We start from the raw sequence: 19306 nt of genomic DNA, 5'->3' as shown, positions 1-19306 counted from the left end.
TTCCTTTATCGTAAATCGCTCCTCTTTCACCCCAGCTGCCAAACTAACCCTGATCCAGATGACCATCCTACCCATGCTAGATTACGGAGACAAATTTATAGATCGGCAGGTAAGGGTGTTCTCAAGCGGCTAGATGTTCTTTACCATTCGGCCATCAGATTTGCCACCAATGCTCCTTATAGCATCACTGCACTCTATACTCCTCTGTAAACTGGTCATCTCTGTATACCCGTCAGAAGACCCACTGGTTGATGCTTATTTATAAAATCCTCTTAGGCCTCACCCCCCCCCCCCATCTGAGATATCTACTGCAGCACTCATCCTCCACCAACAACACCCGTTCTGCCAGTCTCATTCTCTCATTCTGTCCCCAAAGCACACACATCCCTGAGTCGCTCCTCTTTTCAGTTCACTGAAGCTAGTGACTGGAATGAGTTAAAACTGTTCAGTTTGAGTGTTTTGTTGTATCTCAATCTCTTCATGCTACCATGTTGTGTTGTCATATTTTTTTTTTTAATCCCAGGCTCCTGTCCCCGCAGGAGGCCTTTTGCCTTTCGGTAGGCCGTCATTGTAAATAAGAATTTGTTCTTAACTGACTTAACTAGTTAAAAGGTTAAAAAAATAAAATTAACTCACAAAATTAGAGTTTCCTATTCACAAGAAGCATGACCTGATGTGAACCATGCCTCGAACAAAAGAGATCTCAGAAGACCTAAGATTAAGGATTAAGAATTGTTGACTTGCATAAAGCTGGAAAGAGATACAAAAGTATCTCTAAATGCCTTGATGTTCATCAGTCCACGGTAAGACAAATGGTCTATAAATGGAGAAAGTTCAGCACTGTTGCTACTCTCCCTAGGAGTGGTTGTCCTGCAAAGATGTCTGCAAGAGCACAGTGCAGAATGATCAATGAGGTTAAGAAGAATCCTAGAGTGTCAGCTAAAGACTTACAGAAATCTCTGGAACATACTAACAGCTCTGTTGATGAGTCTACGATACATAAAACACTAAACAAGAATGGTGTTCATGGGAGGACACCATGGAAGAAGCCACTGCTGTCCAAAAAATAAAACATTGTAAAAAAATGTAAAAACTGAAGTTTGCAAAAGTGCACCTGGATGTTCCACAGCGCTACTGGCAAAATATTCTGTGGACAGATGAAACTACAGTTGAGTTGTTTGGAAGGAACACACAACACTGTGTGGAGAAAAAAAAAGTGCACAGCACACCAACATCAAAACCTCATCTCAACTGTAAAGTATAGTGGAGGAAGCATCATGGTTGGGGGCTGCTTTGCTGCCTCAGGGCCTGGACAGCTTGCTATCGTTGATGGAAAAATGAATTCCCAAGTTTATCAAGACATTTTGCAGGAGAGTGTTAGGCTATGTCCGCCAATTGAAGCGCAAGAGAATTTGGGTGATGCAGCAGGACAACGACCCAATATACAGAAGTAAATCAACAACAGAATGGCTTCAACAGAAGAAAATGCGCCTTCTGGAGTGGCTCAGAGTCCTGACCTCAAGAGAGCAGTTCACACCAGACATCCAAAGAATAATGCTGAACTGAAACAGTTTGGTAAAGAGCAATGGTTCAAAATTCCTCCTGACTGTTGCACAGGTCTTATCCTCAACTACAGAAAACGTTTGGTTCAGGTTATTGCTGCCAAAAGGAGGGTCAACCAGTTAAATCCAAGGGTTCACATACTTTTCCCACCCTGCACTGTGAATGTTTACACAGTGTGTTCAATAAAGACGTGAACATTATAATTGTTTGTATTTTATTAGTTGAAGCACACCGTGTCTATTTTTGTGACCTAGATGAAGGTCAGATCAAATTGTATGACCAATTCATGCAGAAATCCAGGTATTTCCAAAGGGTTCACATACCACCAATTGCCTCATGCAGCGTGACACATATCCTTCGCATTGAGTTGATCAGGCTGTTGATTGTGGATTGTTGTCCCACTCCGCTTCAATGACTGTGCAAAGTTTCTGGATATTGGTGGGAATTGGAATACACGGTCATATACATGTCGATCCAGAGCATCCCAAACACGCTCAATGGGTGACATGTCTGGTGAGTATAGGCCATGGAAGAAATTGGACATATTCAATGCTTTTAGGAATAAGGCCTGTTTTTCTTTTGAAGCCAGGAGGTTAGTATCAGCTACATTTATGCCTTTACTAGGCTATGGGGATATTTTATATATGAATGCTTCCACTCGGTGTTTGAGATCAATTGACATCCTTTGCCAGGGCACTTTGAGATTTATTTTAAACTGCAAAACCCTTACGCACCACTGCACTTTGTATACCAGGGTTGGCTGGCCTTCTCTAGTCACTCGTAGGCTCAGTCACTGGTATACTTTTATTTACAAAGCCATTTTGGGTTTACTACCTTTTATTTGGGCATTTTTATTGTTCAGAAATGTGGTGTGCACTCTTCGTTCGCTGGACTTTATCCTGCTAACTGTTCCAAATGTCCGAACTGCATTTGGAAAAGGGCTTTTATGTACTCTGCTGGAAGAACTTGTCCTGATTGGTATTTTTAAATCACTGATGAATGATCTTGAGACTGATCCCCTGTCCGGTCAATGTTTTTAATTTGCTGTTTTTGATTTTGTTAAACTCTTGTGAATTCTATGGTTTTTACTAGATTACTTGTAGTTTTTCATGTTGTTTGTCTGTAATGACTTGGTGCTGCCCATCTTGGCCAGGACACTCTTGAAAAAAAGATTTTAAATCTCAATGAGCCCTTCCTGATTAAATAAAGGTTTAATAATAGTAAAATGCTGAAACATCAGGTGATGGCAGCGGATGAATGGCACGACAATGGGCACGGTAGCTCTGTGCATTCAAATTCAGCAAACCGCTCACCCACACGACGCTATACACATGGTCTGCGGTTGTGAGTCCGGTTGGATGCACTGCCGAATTCTCTAAAACGACATTGGAGGCAGTTTATGGTAGAGAAATGAACATAAAATGATCTAGCAGCTCTGGAAGACATTCCTGCAGTCAGTATGACAATTGCACACTCCCTCAAAACATGAGACATCTGTGCCAGTGTGTTGTGTGGCAAAACTTTACTTTTTAGAGTGGCCTTTTATTGTCCCCAGCACAAGATGCACCATGATCATGCTGTTTAATCAGCTTCTTGATATGCCACACCTATCAGGTGGATAGATTATCTTGGCAGATGAGAAATGACCACTAAGAGGGATGTAAACACATTTCTGCAAAAGAATGAGAGAAATAAGATTTCTGCTTATGGAAATTTTCTGGGACATTTTATTTCAGCTCATGAAACATGGGACCAACACTTTAAAATGTTGTGTTTATATTTTTGTTCAGAAGATGTATGGTGACTCCCATGATTCTATGCATTGCAAATCGATACTGTGATTTTATTGCGATTTGATGTTCCAAACATATTTTTCACTGTATGTCTGCTGCAGAGAGACGAGAGCCTGAGATCATTTGTTTTGATCAGTCATGTAAATAAAAGTTCTGAAAACATATTCATAGTTATCACACTGTGGAATGGCATCTCTTCACACATAGTATCCTTAAAGGGGTGGATGATCATTGAATCATGACTTTACTGTTGCCATCTCAATAAAGTTGAGAGAGAGACAGAGTGAGAGGGAGTGAGAGCGCGAGAGATTGAGATTGCAGCCAGAGCCTTGTTTTGACTCTCTCTTAATCAGTTTACATGCGTTTCCAGATCTGGCGTTTCCTCTCCCTCCAAGCATCTGTTTGTCTCTCATTCAAATGAATACTGATAAGGGTCTGTTTGAGTAGCTTCAGTATATGAGTCAGTAACCAGGTTTCCATCCAACCATCCAAAGTGAAGGGCTCCCGAGTGGCGCAGCGGTCTAAGGCCCTAACGTCACACTTAGTGACATAAAACACATCCCTTTTACAGCAAAGACCTGGCGAAGAGTTGCAGGGGAGAAAAGAACATGCCCATTTACAAGCTAAATTAATTAGTATCTTGCGACATGTTTCATTCTTTAAAGTAGCTCTGAGGCCCCTGCTATAGGTTGACTGTAATTGACTCGCTAGTCATGGTTCATATAATAGAAAGTGTCAAAGCACTCTTTTCTGTGGCATTTCAAATATGAACACAGAGAAACTTTCCTTTGAATATCAGAGTAATATCAGATTATGAATGTCCTCGGATGAAGTCAAGACCATGGTAGCCCCTTCTTTGTGGCCTCTGACCTCAAATCTTATCCCTTACAATGCCTATAAAAAGTTGACACCCCCTTTCAAAATGTTCACCTTTTGTCTTATAGATGAAATAAAAAAACATTGAAATAGTTTCTACATATTTTACCCCACACCTTCCAAGTGAAAAATCTATCAATTTAAACTGAAATAGCTTGGTTGGATAAGCGTCCACCCTCCTTGTAATAGTGATCATAAATTAGCTCAGGTGTAACCAATCACCTTAAAATTCACACTAAGTTAATTGGCCTCCACTTGTGTTAAATTGTAGTGATTCACATGATTTCAGGATACATTTCAGCAGTTCCTGTAGGTTTCCTCTGCTGGGTAGTGAATTGCAAAGCAAACACAACCATGAGCAGGAGCTTTCAAAGGAATGCCTGGACAAAGATGTGGAAAGGCACAGATCATGGGATAAGTATAAAAAGCTCTCTACAAATCTGGCATGTATGGTAGGGTGGTATGACAAAACTAAAATCAAACTTTTTGGCCTAAATACAAAGTGTTATGTTTAGCACAAACCCAACACGGCACATCACCCAAAGAGCACCATCCCTACTGAAGAATGGTGGTGGCAGCATCATGTTATGGGGATGCTTCTCATCGTCAGGGACTATCAGGATTGAAGGGAAAATTAATGGAGCAATGTACAGAAGTAATTGAGGAAAACCTGCTGCCGCTGCAAAAAAGCTAAAACTGGGATGGAAGTTCACCTTTCAAGCATGAAAACGACCCGAAGCACACAGCCAAAGCTACAGTGGAGTGGCTAAGGAATAAAAAGGTAAATGACCTTGAGTGGCCCAGTCAGAGCCCTGCACTAAATCCGAAGGAAAATTAGTGGCATAACTTGAAGATTGCTGTCCATCAACACTCCAAGGAACTTGACAGAGCTTGAAGAGTTTTCTAAAGGTCAAATATTGCCAAATCTAGGTGTGCAAAGTTGGTAGACACTTATCCCAACAGACTCACAGCTGTAATTGCTGCCAAAGGTGCTTCCACCAAGTATTAACTCAGGGGGGTGGAGACTTCTCCAATTCTGATATATATATATATAATTTTTTCACACACTAAAAAAAATCCCTTTAAGTGTGGCGTAAGGAGTAAAGTTTTAGAAGCTTGAAGACCATAATTTTAGGAACAAAGTTTTAGAAGCTTGAAGACCATAATTTTAGGAACAATCATTTCTGCTCAGATATGTCCACATTGTGCCCTGTAGAGGGGGCTTGGAATCAGGGTATGTGGGTTCGCTACATGTTATGTGGTAGTAGAGCTGAGAGAGTCTATGGCAGAGCCCCTTGAATGATCTATTCGAATGTCTCACAGCAGCACATCTACACATACCCATTGGGTGACACCCCTGCCAGAACTCAGTCTCACTCCCAGAGCACTATGCAGTGAGTATAATGGAGAAATACAAAGTTGTAACAATGTTTGCCAGAGAATAACAGGCCATCAATTTCAGTGTGCCTAGTAACTTGGGGCTGGTAGTTAAGCCATAGAGGTGACCTATGGGACAGGCTGTTATACAGGGGAACCAGTGGGGCTGAGGAAGATTGAGGATGCTCAGCGGCCAAGAGGTGCAAACAAGCAATGGCCCCAGTGGCCCATCTGTTGTGGGAAAATAAACGGAAGCTCAGTCAGTTCGGTCAATGGTTGAAAATAAGGCCTGCTCACGTGCTCCTCTCCCCCTCAGGAGCCATAGAAGACGGCTCCATTAATCACCTCCAGAATGAGCCTCATGCTCTCATGGTGAAATGACAGCAGAAGCTTTACGCTTTCCTTACCTCACAATTGCAACTCCATTACAAGGCAAGCTCACTGCTGTACTAACTCCTGTGGTTTCTGGTGTTGTCACAACTGTCCCCCATCAAAACGCAAAAACCGAATGGTGAGAGGGATGATTTGATTTGTAGACTATCATTGATTTTGCAAGGTAAAGGTAATATTTGTTTTTCCTATACTGTAGGTGTCCAGATGGGGATTGCTGCATAAAGTTTAAAAAAAATCATCATTTGTGACCTGGGTTCGATTCCGGCCCACTGCTTTGTGGCACACTATCGTTCTTTCCCACGGTGTCTCCTTTATGCAATGTATTTCAGTTAGCTGTAATATGATGGTGGAAATGTATATTTTAGCACTCTGCAAATCCTCTATAGAACCTATATTGTTATAACTTCTTCACCACTTCCAACAACACAGTCTAAAAGTTCTGGGCAGATTGACACCGACATACAGTGCATTCAGAACGTATCCAGACCCCTTCATTTTTCCACAATTTGGTAGGTTACAGCCTTTATTCCAAAAATGATTTTTTTTTAAAAGAATCAATCTACACACAATACCCCATAATGACAAAGCAAAAACAGGTTTTTACAAAATGTTAGCAAGGGTGAAATATCACATTTACATAAGTATTCAGACTCCACTCAGTACTTTGTTGAAGCACCTTTGGCCGTGATTACAGCCTCAAGTCCTCTTGGGTACGACCCTACAAGCTTGGCACAGCTGTATTTGGGGAGTTTCTCCCATTCTTTGTTGCAGATCCTCTCAAGCTCTATCAGGTTGGACAGGGAGCGCCGAAGCAGAGTTATTTTCAGGTCTCTCCAGAGATGTTCAATCGGGATCAAGTCCGGGCTCTGGCTGGGTCATTCAAGGACATTCAGAGACTTGTTCTGAAGCCACGCATGCATTTTCTTGTCTGTGTGCGTAGGGTCATTGTCCTGTTGGAAGGTGAACATTAGCCCCAGTCTGAGGACCTGAGCACTCTGGAGCAGGTTTTTAAATCAAGGATCTCTCTGTACTTTGCTCCGTTAATCTTTCCCTTGATCCTGACTAGTCTCCCAGTCTCATCGGGGGAGAAGGGCCTCTGTCAGGGAGGTGACCAAGAACCCAATGGTCACTGACAGAGCTCCAGAATTCCTCTGTGGAGATGGGAGAACCTTCCAGAAGGACAATCATCTCTGCAGCACTCCACCAATCATGCCTTTATGGTAGAGTGGCCAGACGGAAGCCACTCGTCAGTAAAAGGCACATGACAGCCCGCTTGGAATTTGCCAAAAGGTACCTAAAGGACTCTCAGACCATGAGAAACAAGATTCTCTGGTCTGATGAAACCAAGATTGAACTATTTTGCCTGAATACCAAGCGTCAAGTCTGGAGGAAATGTGTTCAATAGAACAGGCTGTTAAAAAAAACAGCAATTAGTGTTATAACGGTTCATAATTAGTTAATGACCCATTTTCTAAGACTATTACTTGTATGAATTGCTTTTGAGGTTAAGAGAAGTTGAAGCTGAGCAGTTAGTGCTTTTTGAGGTCGGTTCGGTTTGTAATTATTATTTTTTTATCACAGTTTTAGATTTCGGTTCCAATTTATTTAAAACAAAATACATTATGAATTATAACCTTCACATTAATTTAGATTTTTTGATTGAAATTTCAAAAGCCAAATATGGAGAACATTCAATAGCCAAAACATTGTCTAATACAGAATAAAACAATAACAGCCCGATGATGGTAGCGACTGCCAATTAGTGCATGTTTGTCACTTATTCACATTACTGTACTTTAATCAAATATTTCAGTTGTGTATATTAGTGTTTTATTTGATTACTTTATTATTTTCCTAAAGTTAACACCATCTCATCTCTGCTCAGGCAGTAGAAGACAGCCAGCCAGACGTCCACGTAACGTGATCTCCGTGCTCCCCATAGAGTCATCCTATTTACCTCGACTAGTAGTTACCTGACCAGCTAGTAGCTGACTAGCTAGTAGCTGACTGCCTGTGCCTCATAGGTGTCTGACAAAACCATTTTAGTAGTTCTTCAAAGTAGATCAGGCATACTTTCAAGACAGCTTATTACCAACTACAAGTATCAACCAGATAGGGCTACCGCTCATTGTTGTTGTGTACATTCCTCTCTCATGCGGTTTCTTGTGGTCTGTGTGTATCCACCTGTGTCCGGCAGAACAAGCACAATGTATTATGGCAATTGTAGTTAAAAAAATTGGTAATTGTGCCGGACTAGGTTGAGTATTTGTGACCCGTTTTAAGAAGCTAGGTGTATGTCGCAAGTCACTACTACACAGGAGAGGCATTTGAACATAAAAGTATATTTTTTAATCAAAATGCGTGTTTTTGGCAGAAATACCTTCTGGAACACGTGAACTTTCATGTGCCTTAATAACAAACTTATATGCCATCTGTAAATACTAATAAAAAATTTAAAATTACAAGCCTAGTTGGTTTAGCCACAGAAAAAGCGAGGCACCTTCCCCCTAGCCATGATTGGCTGAAATAATGAATGGGTTGGACATGCCGAGAGATGAGTTTGGATTAGTCTGCCATGTCTATAACACGAGTTGCTGCATGTGTAGATAATCATTGCTACCGCAGCTTTAAAAAAAAATTATAATAACTGCAAAAGTGTTGCTCTCAACATTGCTGCCCTGGATTTAACAGGCGCTATCGACAAAAATAAATAAATTGTGGCCTACTTTCTGGAAGACGATCGCGCGATGCGGACTCTGAAAATGAATCAGACGATGAGGATATCCCTGAAATAGATAGAAACATTTTAATTGAACGAGACAGTGATCGGGAACATAGATCAACAGTGTTGTTGTCACGGAAGAAGTTAACAGAGAGTTTTGAAATCAATGGAATGCCCGGTGGAAGCAGAGTATGATTGCAAATGCAGAGGGAGTCGATGTTGTATAAAACACCTGTCTCCAGATTACATTTCAAATTTAAGGACATCCATGTATACGGGTAAGAGTCCAGCTACATTTTCAGATATTATACGTTTCTAATTTAGTCCGAAAGCTTTCATTGCAAGTTAAAGCCTACTGCTAGCTAGCTATCTAGCTAACGTTAGCAGGCCCGCTAGCTAACATTATGTTTATGATCTGTGTTGTAATATTATTCGTACCTCAGAAATAAATTTGCATTGCTAGTTATTGACTAATGTCAGCTAGCTAGCTAACATTGAACATAGTTGGTTAGCTTTAGCTACCTCCAGAATCATGCATGGTGACTAGCTATGACGATCAGTTTTTATTGCTAGTAGTATGGGTTGGGATTAAGTTTCATTGTTTAGCTCACTCGGTTTAGCACATGGCCTCACATGTGAATCCTTAGAGATGGGTGGGGCTAAGTCTTAGGAGGGTGTGAATGATGTGGGATGGGTGTAGACAAAGAAGAGCTCTCCAGTAGGTATACCAAAACAATTCGGCCCATTCTCTCAAAGGTGGGGTTACAAGTTAATCTACTTTCAAAGCAGAATTCCTTTCCCATTGTTCTCAACTGCAGTGTATGATACAAACTCAGTAAAAAAAAAGAAACATCCTCTCACTGTCAACTGCATTTATTTTCAGCAAACTTAACATGTGTAAATATTTGTATGAACACAACAGACAAACTCAACATGTTCCACAGACATGTGACTAACAGAAATTGAATAATGTGTCCCTGAACAAAGAGGGGGGTCAATGCAGCTGGTGGCCACACCAGATACTAAGTACTGCAGTGAATCTCCTCCTCATGGACTGCACTAGATTTGCCAGATCTTGCTGTGAGAGGTTACCCCACTCTTCCACCAAGGCACCTGCAATCCAACAGGTCCCAGACGTGCTCAATGGTACTGAGATCCGGGCTCTTCGCTGGCCATGGCAGAACACTGACATTCCTGTCTTGCAGGAAATCATGCACAGAACGAGTAGTATGGCTGGTGGCATTGTCATGCTGGAGGGTCATGTCAGGATGAGCCTGCAGGAAGGGTACCACATGAGGGAGGAGGTCTTCCCTGTAACGCACAGCGTTGAGATTGCCTGCAATGACAACAAGCTCAGTCCGATGATGCTGTGACACACCACCTTAGACCATGAAGGACCTCCCTCCACCTCCAAACCGATCCCGCTCCAGAGTACAGGCCTCGGTGTAATGCTCATTCCTTCGATGATAAACGTGAATCCGACCATCACCCCTGGTGAGACAAAACCATGACTCGTCAGTGAAGAGCACTTTTTGCCAGTCCTGTATGGTTCAGCGACGGTGGGTTTGTGCCCATAGGCAATGCTGTTGCCGGTGATGTCTGGTGAGGACCTGCCTTACAACAGGCCTACAAGTCCCCAGTCCAGCCTCTCTTAGCCTATTGCAGACAGTCTGAGCACTGATGGAGGGATTGCCTGGGCAGTGGTCACAGATAATACCTCCTACTGCCAGAAGGCATACAAGGAGGTTCTGAAAGGAGTGTTGCCCAAGTGTCCATGTAACCTGTCTCTGCCATGTCATTAATCTGGTGCGTGAGACCTGGCAGCACTAAAAATACTTCTCTGAAGTTGCATCACTTGTGACATGGATGAGATCTGTTATTAAAACTCTGTATTGACGCACTTGCCTTAAATTGTTGATGTTTTATTCATTCATATTAGATTTTTTTTTTCTGATAAAATTAGCGTAAATCGTAACACACAGAATTCAGAAAAATAAACGAAAAAAACAGAATTTGTGAAAACAAAACTGATTTCATAGGGCCATGACAGCAAAATCAAACACCATTGTTTGAAGAACATGACTCATCAAGAACCTGGAAAGTAGAGCAAGATCACACTTCTGATGTTACCCGGTTCTCTCTCCCTGAAAGCAAAAATCATTACTTTCTCTTCATAATTCTGTGCGCGTGTGACTTTGTGCAGTGTGTGTGTGACTCCAAGGAGGGGCATAAGGCATATGACAACTCCCCACTAACTTTCTTCTCACCCTCTCCCTCCCTCTGCTCCTGGCCCTGTCCATCCCTTTAAACTCCAGAATGTGCTCTATTGATTCACAAACCCCAGCACAAATAAGACTGTGTGCAATATGCATCTATGGCAGAGAGGAAAATCTCAGAGGAGAATTAGTTCTAATCCAGCCAACACGGCATGTTAGGCATCATTAGCGCATTGACACCAAGCACATCCAAATACAAAAAGGTTCTACAGATTCCAGCCATTCAGCAGCTTTTTATCTGCCTTCCATCTGAACGTGGATTGACCGATGGGGCCTGAAAAGTCTTTGTGTGACAAAAGGCTTTTCAGGCAGACTTTCTATGAGATAACTATGGCCCTGTTCTGAATCCAACCACTATGTTAGCGAGGCAACAAAAAGGTTGGCTGACACCTCTCGGTTTCCATAGGCAGTATTCTGCTTCAACTATATAAATGCTAAACTATAGCGTCTTAGTAAATCTACAAACTGTAAGAGACATTTCACTTCCTGCCATAGTTAGTCCTATAAGTACAGTGATTTACTTTGTTGAATGCACCAACTAAGTTTATCTGGATAATAATGTCCACGTAAAATGGGATTGTAGCTCACCATTCTGTGTGTAAACAAAACAGTTGGCCTGTTTATCAAACCCATGTTGTATCACTTCTGCATAGAGAACCAAACAAGGGAAAGAAAATCCATGAGAGACAGTTCAGTTTTCCAACTTGTCCCTTTTCCCTCCCCTATCCAGTTAAATATTCCTTAAAACGTGCCTGAAGCAAGACAGTGATTTCATTCAGCAGGGGGAATAACATTACATAACAGACAGACATGCATGTGTCTACCCCACAGTGGTACTCTAGGATTTCAATTATTCCAGAGAACTTTCTGGGGTACATTACTATGAAAACAAATCCAGAATTGTACCCTAAGAAAACACATGTATGTATAATGTTGTGATGATATGGCTGTAATGTTAATCACTTTAGAGATTTGTGATGTGCATCGGTTCTTTACCATTACTGGTGGAAGACCTGTGATAGCAGCCACCATTTTTAATGAAACCTCCTCGACATGTGTGTTTTTCATTTGATTTCAAACTGCAAATAGGATTTAATTATATTGTAGATGGACATGATCTGCCATGGTCACATTATGCTACATGTGACATTTATGTTAAAACATTCTCCTTAAAATAAATCGATATCATCAACAAAAGTCCTGAATTAATGTTTTGTTTCAATTCTCTCTCTCACACACACACACAAATTCACCGTTAATTAAACAAAAAAGGTTCATGATTAATCTCCTCCACCAATTACTTTTCATATTGTCTGTTGTTTTTTAATAGCGTCTATGTCTCCCTTAACTAGGTTTTCGTGCAAATGTTCACATTCAGACTGGGAAAACGTCAGCCTATGAGAGATCCCATTGAAAAAAACATTCATATTAAAATTCTCTTATATCGTTTGTCCCCAACTTATTTATTTGGTTCCAGAACTGTTGAGGTTGAACGCAAAACAGGGAAACTAGTGTAACCCCCCCCACACACACACTTTTTATTCCACAACTTTATATTTCTGACTGTGCCTCTCATACCCCATCTCTCACACTGAAAACATTGTGAGGGGATCCAGGCACCCACTGCCAAAGAAAACACAGACAGGCTGCCGTCTAATGGACAGAAAGAATGAGAGCGCAAGGGAGAGAATGAGAGCGAGAGAGAAACATTGAAAGACGGGGATGGGGGGGGACCTGGCTCTCAAGAAAATAGTGTCTATGTGCACACTGCTCCACAAAATGAGGTGGAAACTAGGCTGCACTTCCTAACCTCCTACCAAATGTATGACCCATATTAGGAGACACATATTACAGAGGCATCACAGACTCACACTTTTTTTTTTTTATGAAATAACATTTTGATTATCTATTGGGTGAAATATCACAGTGTGCCATCACGGCAGCAAGATGTGTGACCTGTTGCCACAAGGGCAACCAGTGAAGAAAAACACCACTGAAAATACAACCCATATTTATGTTTATTTATTTTCCCTTTTGTACTTTAACTATTTGCACATTGTTATACTGTACATAGCTACAATATGACATTTGAAATATCTCTATTTCTTAGAACATTTTGAGTGTAATGTTTATTTCACTTTAGTTTATTATGTATTTCACTTTCTTTGGCAATGTAAACATATGTTTCCGAGTGAGTGAGTGAGTGAGTGGAGAAAACGTGTGATCTAGTAATCTTATCGGAAGTTAAGAACATGTAAAAGCAATGTGATAACATGATCTCGTGATTTTTTTAACTAGGCAAGTCAGTTAAGAACAAATTCTTATTTACAATGACGGCCTAGGAACAGTGGGTTAACTGCCTGTTCAGGGGCAGAACGACAGATTTGTACCTTGTCAGCTCGGGGGTTTGAACTTGCAATCTTCCGGTTACTAGTCCAACGCTCTAACCACTAGGCTACCGTGCCTCCCCTGTGTGATCGGAAACCACTGAAGTGTTTTAATATGCCTAAATCAGGGGTTCCTAAACTTGTTCAGCCTGGGACCCAAATGAGAAATTCTGTGTTTTCCTGAGACCCAAGCTTATGAAAACATGCAACTACAGTATATGCAAATACCTGTACATTTTATTGCCATTATTTCTAAAACAAATGCAATATAGACAAAAACAAATAACAATGAAATGAAATACCCATATAGAGTACAAAGCAATTCATGTTTATTTTTCCCCATTAAAAACACTCTTACATACAGTATCTGTCTAGGTCGGAACTGTTGCTGTTAAAATACAATAAAAACTCAACTGGAATATATTGATTGATCACATCACACAGATACAGACCAGAAAACACACACACACACACACCTACCTAATAAGGCAGGTAAAGTTGGACTGTTTTTGACAATGCAACCCTGAGGTCATGCTCAGTATTGAGTCTGTTTCTGTACTTGTTTTTTTAAGTATGCCATAGTTAAGAACCCTGACTTGCATAGGTATGTGGGGCCAAACTGGATCAGAACATCTGCTTTCTCAGTCAGGCAGGAGACAGCTTCCTGATGCAGATGAGCAACCCAGAACTGTGTAAGTGTGTTTGCCTCAAAAAAGCATTTAGCTTCAATCAGTTTATTCCAGTTCAGAATAAAAATGATTACTTGTATTTTAACAGCAACAGTTTCATCCTAGACTTGTTTTCATTCTGCCCTGTTCTGAAAAACTCCCTGGGTTTATCGTCATGCTGTGGATGTTTGGTCAGGACGCTTTAATTTGTTCGTTTTGAGTGACTCATTACTAAGTACTTCCCAGCACAAAACACATTGTGGGCGCTCCTCGTTATTTCTCAAAGTTTGTACAAAACCAAGAAAGAGAAACTCATCGCTGTATTTGCGTTTCATGACGATTGAGCTCAGTCAAAACTTGTGGCTAGCTTGAGTCCACTAATGTCAGAGGTGAGTGGGAATGACAAATCAGTGGCTGACAGCGCATCATCTGCTGCTGAAGAACAGCGCTGCAGCATGTGGGTCACTGAGTGATCATAAAAGAAAACAAGAAAAAAAAGACCTGGTAAACCACGATGCATCTCCATCCCACTTGCCCGCAGGAGCCAAACTGAGCAGAGACGCTGCTAAGCAGAGAGCGCACTTATGCATTTACTCTGACACGTTGCGACCCACCATTAAGAGGAGTGGGTTGCGAACCATACTTTAAGAAAGGCTGGCCTAAATAGATATTGTCAAAATACCTCCCTGCACATTCTCACATGCTGACCACACCTCTCACTTAACTTGTGCGAGCGTTGCTAAATAAATGTCCCAGTCTGACACCAATGTAATGAAACAGCAGGGAGCAGGTCTCGAACCCTCGACCTTCGAGCCCGAGGTCCGTCGCGCTATCGACTGTGCTATAAAAGCATGCTCGTGCAGTAGGGTCGATTTCCACGCTTGTAATCCAATGCAAAAACATCTACATTTAAATGGTACCAATATTAATTTGCATATATTTCCATTAATTCCCACGAAAAGTTTCCACCTCTGAATATTCCCCAAAATGTGCAACCCTACCTACTACCATACCCCATTCAAAGGCACTTAAATATTTTGTATTGCCCAGTCACCCTCTGAATGGCACACACACACACACATTTGTTAATTGTCTCAAGGCTTACAAATATTTATTTAACCTGTCTTCTCCCCTGATTGGAGTGGATTTAACAAGTGACATCAATAAGGGATAATTTCACCTGGATTCACCTGGTCAGTCTGTCTTGGAAAGAGCAGGTGTTCCTACTGTTTTATACACAGTGTACATACACAATGTAATCATGTATATAAAATATGTTCCTGTTGAAGTGGGTAAGTTTACATACACTTCGGTTGAAATCATTAAAACTCATTTTCAACCACTCCACAAATGTATTGTTAATAAAATATAGTCTTGGCATTTTTCCAACATTTGTTTACAGGCAGATTATTTCACTTAATCACAATTCCAGTGGGTCAGAAGTTTACATACACTAAGTTGACTGTGCCTTTAAACAGCTTGGAGAATTACAGAAAATGTCATGGCTTTAGAAGCTTCTGATAGGCTAATTGCATCATTTGAGTCAACTGGAGGTGTACCTGTGGTTGTATTTCAAGGCCTACCTTCAAACTCAGTGCCTCTTTGCTTGACATCATGGGAAAATCAAAAGAAATCAGCCAAGACCTCAGAATTATTTGAGGGCTGGTTCATCCTTGGGAGCAATTTCCAAACGCCTGAAAGTACCACGGTCATCTGTACAAACAATAGTACGCAAGTATAAACACCATGGGACCACGCAGCCGCCGTACCGCTCAGGTAGGAGACGTGTTCTGTCTCCTAGAGATGAACGTACTTTGGTGCAAAAAGTGCAAATCAATCCCAGAACAGCAAAAAAAGGGCCTTGTGAAGGTGCTGGGGGAAACGGGTACAAAAGTATCTATATCCACAGTAAAACAAGTCCTATATCGATACAACCTGAAAGGCTGCTAAGCAAGAAAGAAGCCACTGCTCCAAAACCGCCATTAATAAGCCAGACTATGGTTTGCAAATGCGCATGGGGAAAAAGATTGTACTTTTTGGAGAAATGTCTTGCCTGATGAAACAAAAATAGAACTGTTTGGCCAGAATGTCCATCGTTATGTTTGGAGGAAAAAGGGGGAGGCTTGCAAGCCGAAGAACACCATCCCAAACGTTAAGCACGGGGATGGCAGCAACATGTTGTAGGGGTGCTTTGCTGCAGGAGGGACTGGTGCACCTCACAAAATAGATGGCATCATGAGGTAGGAAAATTATGTGGATATATTGAAGCAACATCTCAAGACATCAGTCGGGAAGTTAAAGCTTAGTCACAAATGGGTCTTCCAAATAGGCAATGACCCCAAGCATACTTCCAAAGTTGTGGCAAAATGGCATAAGGACAACAAAGTCAAGGTATTGGAGTGCCCATCACAAAGCCCTGACCTCAATCCTATAGAAAATGTGTGGGCATAACTGAAAAAGCGTGTGTGAGCAAGGAGTCCTACAAACTTGACTCCATTACACCAGCTCTGTCAGGAGGAATGGGCCAAAATTCACCTGACTTATTGTGGGAAGCTTGTGGAAGGCTACCCGAAACATTTGACCCAAGTTAAACAATTTGAAGGCAATGCTACCAAATACTAATTGAGTGTATGTAAACTTCTGGCCCACTGGGAATACGATGAAAGAAATAAAGCTGAAATAAATTATTCTCTACTATTATTCTGACATTTCACATTCTTAAAATAAAGTGTTGATCCTAACTGACCTTAGACAGTGAATTTTTACTAGGATTAAATGTCAGGAATTGTGAAAAACTGAGTTTAAATGCATTTGTCTAACGTGTATGTAAACTTCCGACTTCAACTGTAAATTGAAAACAGTGTGGCTATTTCGTGACGTTCTGGGGACATCCTATTGACACATTTGTTTGCAGGGCACCGTGTGAAAATATTTATCCACATATAAAAGGTTAAAAATCATGTGAAAATCATCACATGTGAAGTGTTCCAAAACCACATGGTTTCACGTATGAAAGGTTGTGATTTTCCAAATGTGCAAAACATAAATCATGTTGTTTTCCATAAGGGTAGGATTAATATGTGCTTAATCTACTTCAGCTCCTCACTAATGCAAAAACACACATTCTTACAGACTGTAATACATAATGTCAGACGGTCCCCGTGTAGTCCTGCTGTCAAACTGAGGTTGTGCACAGGTTTAATCCCAGACTATTACGTAACAACTCATCCTGTGTTGTGCACCCTTACCTACAGTACCAGTCAAAAGTTGTCACACCTACTCATTCAAGAGTTTCTTTATTTGTACTATTGTATAGACATCAAAACTATGAAATAATACATATGGAATCATGTAGTAACCAACAACAACAAAGTGTTGAACAAAGTAGCCACCCTTTCCCTCTGACAGCTTTGCACACTTTTGGCATTCTCTCAACCAGCTTAATGAGTAATGCTTTTCGAACAGTCTTGACGGAGTTCCCACATATGCGGAGCACTCGTTGGCTGCATTTCCTTCACTCTGCAGTCCAACACATCCCAGATCATCTCAATTGGGTTGAGGTCGAGTGATTGTGGAGGCCAGGTCATCTGATGCAGCATTCCATCACTCTCCTTGGTCAAATTGCCTTTACACAGCCTGGGGGTGCGTTTGTCATTGTCCTGTTGAAAAACGCCAAGCGCAAACCAGATGGGGTGGCGTATCGCTGCAGAATGCTGTGGTAGCAATGCTGGTTAAGTGTGCCATCAATATAAAAAAAATATTTAAAAAAAATCTAATATACATATATATTTTCAAATCACCTACAGTGTCACCAGCAAAGTATCCCCACAACTCCTCATCCATGCTTCAACGGTGGGAAACACACATGCAGAGATCATCCAAAAACCCAAAATCTCAAATTTGGACTCATCAGACCAAAGGACAGATTTCCACCAGTCTAATGTCCCTTGCTCATGTTTCTTGGCCCAAGCAAGTCTCTTTTTCTTATTGGTGTCCTTTAGTAGTGGCAATTCAACCATGGAGGCCTGATTCACACAGTCTCATCTGAACTGTTGATGTTGAGATGTGTCTGTTAGTTGAACTCTGTGAAGCATTTATTTGGACTGCAATCTGAGGTGCCGTTAACTCTAATGAACTTATCCTCTGCAGCAGAGGTAACTCTGGGTCTTCCTTTCCTGTGGCGGTCCTCATGAGAGCCAGTTTCATAGCGCTTCATTATTTTTGCAACTGCAGATTGACTGACCTTCATGTCTTAAAGTAATGATCGTTTCTCTTTGCTTATTTGAGATGTTCATGCCATGATATGGACTTGGTCTTTTACCAAATAGGGCCATCTTCTGTATACCACCCCTACCTTGTCACAACACAACTGATTGGGTTAAACACATTAAGGAAAAAAAATCCTCAAATTAACTTTTAACAAGGCACACCTGTTAATTTAAATGTATTCCAGGTGAGTACCTCAAGAAGCTGGCTGAGAGAATGCCAAGAGTGTGCAAATCTGTCATCAAGGCAAAGGGTGGCTACTTTGAAGAATCTCAAATACAAATATATATTTAGATTCGTTTAACACTTTGTAGTTAATATATTATTCCATACAAATTATTTCATAGTTCTGATGTCTTCACTATTATTCTACAATGTAGAAAATAGTCAAATTCGAGAAAAACCTTTGAATGAGTAGGTGTGTCCAAACTTTTGATTGTTACTGTACATCTTTACCTATTGTATTCTACAACTACATATAATGAACTGATAACATGCATGAGCTGTTTGATTGGCTCAGGGTTTAAAGGCAACCAAGGCTTTTTCTCCTCTCGTCCCCTAGAAGCTTTTGTATCAGGACGTGTCGGGTGAAGTTGACCCTAGATGCTGATATTGGGTCAGTTTAGAAATTTCCCCCACTAATGATTAAGGTTCTGGGAATTGGGGGAGGGAAAACTGATCCTGGATCTGTATCTACAGGAAACTATACCCAGGAGCGTATCGGTAGTGAACCTGCTGAGCACGAGACAGAACTAACAGGGAAAGAGAGATAGCAACACCAAAATCCATACTCCTCAGTGCGTGAGTTTATAGCTCAGTATGCCTCTCTGGCTCATTCCCAGAGAAAGTGAACAGGCTTTTCTATCTTCAGTCATGTTACTGGGAGGCAAGGCCATCATCAATACTTACAGTATTGTAAGTGACAGAACATCAAAGAATGAAGGCCAAATTAAAATTTGCTTTCTGGCTGTTTCTGGATCGGTTT

At 41.1% G+C, this 19306-nt stretch overlaps 1 long non-coding RNA gene across 1 annotated transcript in view; it reads right to left on the bottom strand.

Annotated features, from left to right (window-relative positions):
• Window positions 1-19306, bottom strand: part of LOC115104613 (uncharacterized) — a 38653-nt gene that overhangs the window by 18050 nt on the left and 1297 nt on the right. The gene's annotated exons all lie outside the window — the stretch shown is intronic.

Source organism: Oncorhynchus nerka, linkage group LG22, assembly GCF_034236695.1.
Source record: "Oncorhynchus nerka isolate Pitt River linkage group LG22, Oner_Uvic_2.0, whole genome shotgun sequence".
Lineage (NCBI taxonomy): Eukaryota > Metazoa > Chordata > Actinopteri > Salmoniformes > Salmonidae > Oncorhynchus > Oncorhynchus nerka.
This window is presented reverse-complemented; position numbering and strand designations above follow the sequence as displayed.